Genomic DNA, 4,290 nt, shown 5'->3' with positions numbered 1-4,290 from the left:
TCGCCTTACTCCCTTTACATTTATTAGATCTGAAAGGACAAAATGAAGGAAGGGTGGAACAAAGGGATGAGAAGCAGCATTTCTTCTAAAGGCAGGGAAATGGAAAGAGATGACTTTAGAGAAAAATGGGGCTTTCCACTCACCCATTCATATCAAAGTCTGGAGTCTTACATTTTAAGAGGAATGAAAAGAGCTTCACCCGCATAGAAATAACAAGTGAGTTGAAGTTTCTTCCTAGGCCTCTCTGGGGAAAAGGCCCCTTGTAGGAAGAGGATTGCATGGACAGAAAGTCCGGAACTGGGGATACTACCATGGTTGGTAAGGAAAATGAAGAGGTTAAATCAGTGAAAGAGAAGGAAGAGAAGGACTCTTGTGCTACAATAAATGAACTCAATAAATATTTACTGCTAACAGTGACATTTTTCCAACTTAAGAGTCATTAAGCCCAGCCAATGAAGATCCTCAATCAGATGGATTTGGCTAATTAAATTGGTGGAAATTGGCAGTATAATACTTCTGCTGTGCAACTGGGTTTGATGCTTAAAATGAGGGAGACTTAAAAATAGCTTAGCAAGAGACAGAAAGGGGGTCTCTATTTCATAATTTAGAAAATAGATTTAGATTTAGAAAATAAAGGTTCAATCTTTAACAGACAAATTTTGGTATGAAAATTTCCATATTGATCATGTTGGACCAGGTTCTGATCTGTCATCCTATGAAGCTGTTAAGGGAAAAAAGTGAAGCATTAAGAGCTTCACACACTAATCTCACTACAAAACCTGTTCTCTGATATGCGTTAGTGAGTTTTTCTTTGTGCTATCTTTGCTATCCTTTCCCAAGTACATGGATCCAGATATATAAATTAAATGGGAGGGTTTTTATTTATTACATGAGCAGATATACAAGCCTTCTAGATACAAAGAACTGTTCACTTCATTGAATCTTATGGAATGGCAGACTGGCATATGTTTATACCAAAAATATTTTGGATTTTAATTGAAATAACATTGTGGATAATACCTGGGGACATGCACAAAGATATCAGAGAGAGTTATACTTTAAAACAAAGACTATTTTTAGATGTATGTTTGTGGAAGTAAGCATAAATAAGTAACAGAAATTATATATTTCATATAAGTTCCAAATCCAAATAGCAAACAGTTCCCACAGGAATTTCATGGAGAAGAACAAGGAAGGGAAAAGAAGAAAAGGAGTAGAGGGAGGAAGCAGAAGGATTTAATGGCAAACTAATTTCACCACTTTTGGGTATGGCAGCTCTCCTGTGTGACCCTCTCCAACCACCTTCACCCATATACATTATTTTTCCTGTTTATTCCTTGGAAGCGCCCTTATCAATACATTCTCAGATACCCAATTCCTGATTTTACAACGAGGTCTAATTCCTCGGAATGGAATGCCACCGAATTCGGTAATATTTATTCCGGGGTAAGAGGACCATAGGAATCAAAGCCCCCCCACCCCAATGTCAGAAGCCGCGTCAGAAACCGGGAAAAGGAGAGAGGTCGACCTGTTCTTTAAGCGAGCTCCGGTTCCCCGCCCGGGCGTTCTTATATGCAAAGCGTGGAGAATGCAGCGAGTTCCCAACACCTGCACAGCCCCTCTGTCCTGATCTTTGTTAACAAGCAGCTTCAGGGTATAAAGCAATAAACCTGCCAAATCTACCTGTACGCTAGTTACACCCTACAAATAAAACATCTTAGGAAATTTTTGGAGACACTGTACTTAAGGTCTCTCTCCCGAATACGCTGCAACCCGCCCCCACACCTATACTTTCACGCTTTTCCCTCCTATATAAGTAGGCGCATTTTTAAAAGTTGTTGTAGATTTGTAAAGGTACGGCTCGAGTTACTGCCTTCTCCGTGTTAGAGTGGATCCCTTGTTAAAGAAGGCGAGGACAAGGCAAGGCACTCAGAGCTGCATTCAGAGTTACTGAACCGACCCCAGAAGCTCGAGGAGTTAAACGGCGAGGAAGAAAAGCAGTGGGGATGAGGGGGAAAAAAGAATGGGGGGGGGGAATCCATACACTCTGAAAAAGACACACCGCGTTGCTTGTCCCGCAGATAAAATGCCCTGCAACTGAGTCAGGACCCTGTTTTGCCAGCCACAGTTCACACAATCCCTGTTTACACAACCAGAGTGCAAAAGTACAGCTCTTTTAGAGCTTGCTTTTGGTGGTCAGCGAGATGTAAGACCAGAAAAGAGAACGAGAGGGAAGAAAAAGGGGAGCTGGACTTTATAATACGGGGGGGGGGGAATAATCTCTCTATAAAGTGGTAGCATGCATTTTCTTGATCTGAATAGTTTTCCTCTCCGTTTTTCAGAAATATTCTATACCGAGAGCCCCGTTTTCCTTCAGTCTTCGGTTTTCTCTGACTTTTTCCAGTGCTCCATTTTTCCTACCTGGCTCGTCTGTAAATCGCCAAAGATCCTAATTCTTTTAGCCTTAGTGGACGCCAGATTAAAACAAAGCCAAACAGAAGAACAAAATAACTCCGGGGAACGGCTGACTTGTCCCGAAAGAGATCGCCAGAGATCCAGTGCAGACTCGGTTCCCAGCTCATGTCTTTCCCCAGTCCATCTTTGCGAGAGATGTGGCAATACCACCTGGCTGTTCAGCTATAAATCTCCTTGCAAATAATAAATGGATTAATAATAACAAGGTATGAAGTTCTTTTTATAGAAAAAATGGGAGAGAATTGAAACTAAATGCGGCAGTTAGACAACCATTTTGATAAGAGGATAATTGAGGCGACACTGGTGTATAATTAGAGGATAATTTATGCTATATCCACTTTTATTTCACCTCCCAAAATAAACCCAGTCCATAATCATTATAGGCAAATTGTTCTGAATTTTATAGCTGCAATTTGAACAAAGTAGTGCAGTTAATCATGGGAGATTTTCTCCCTCTTTTTTGTGTGTGTATTCCTGATTAGAAGTCTAATTGCCTCCTTTCGGAAAGTAAAAATAACTACGAAGTGACTCTATTTTTATCATTAACAATGTTGACAATAAAATAAAATCAACTGGAATTGTAATCGAAAGGCAAACTTAGGGCGAAGGCACTTTTCCTCGGGTAGTTTATATTGCAATCAAGATTTGCCAAACCACTAACCGCATGTCTCATTTGCATATATTTGAAAGTATTACAGGAGCTTCTGTTTTCAATAGGGGGAAAATGTATTACTGGCAGATCTCTAAGGATTCGCCTTCGGATCAAGACGCTTTAAATATAAACGCTATTGTGCAGATGAAGGAGATTCCTCCAACATTTGAGGTCCTTTTTATTGAACGCTTCCCATGACGACTTGTTCTGGAAATACCCCATTTCACGTTATCAGTTTTGTGTAAAATTAGGGCTACCACGGTGCGATGGCCGCATTAATCATATTAAGGGTCACTGTGCTTTGCTTCTGGGAGGGACATATTATGCTATTGCGGGTTGTAATGCACACGCATAAGGTGAGGTATAATGGAATGGCAGAGTGTTACCTCAGGATGGAAGTGTAGTTGTACACAGACATACTCAGGCAGACGCATGGAAGGGCAAATCATGGTATATTTACTGAATAGGAATCTGATTTTCTAGGCGAGAGTACTGTTTGAGAACGTAGCTTTGTTGCGGTGGTGGTGCGGTGAAACAGCCACATACACGCACGCACGCGCGCTCCCTCGCTCACACACACACACACTATTGGTTGGTTAGCTGGCTGGTTGGCTGGCTGCTTCTAGCTGGCTCAAAGCTTTGAAGTTGTGCAGAAGGTGGGCTGGCGCAGACGCCAGTAGAAGTGCCCGGGCTTGGTGACGTCAGGGGTTGAGTGACCAATGAGGAGGCGCTGCCCTTTGGAGACAAACCATTCGACTTGGGCGTTTATTTATTTATTTATTTGGAGGGTGTGTGCGCTCGAGCGCGCGCGCGTGTTGTATTCCGTTTTCCCTCCCTCGTTTTCTTGTCTGAAGCCTCTAAACTGAAGCTCAACTAGAATAAATCCACCTTAAAAAGCAGAAGAAAGAAAAGAAATCTCTGCCTTAAACTCCACCAGCTTTAAGCACCGAAGCAAGCGGGTTCAAGGGCGTAGAAATAGACCCCCAAATCAGAAAAGAACAAGGGCGACGGAGGGAGAGAGAAGGGGAACAACCCCAAGTAGCTGGCTGGAGAGCAAGAGAGGAGAGGGAGGAAGCACCAGGAAAGAGGACTTGGCAGCGCATCCCTCTCTTCCTGCCCCCTCCTTCCTCGCTTCCCTTCCTCTCCCTCTCCTTCTTTCTCTC

The sequence above is a fragment of the Ahaetulla prasina genome, chromosome 4, assembly GCF_028640845.1.
Source record: "Ahaetulla prasina isolate Xishuangbanna chromosome 4, ASM2864084v1, whole genome shotgun sequence".
NCBI lineage: Eukaryota > Metazoa > Chordata > Lepidosauria > Squamata > Colubridae > Ahaetulla > Ahaetulla prasina.
This window is presented reverse-complemented; position numbering follows the sequence as displayed.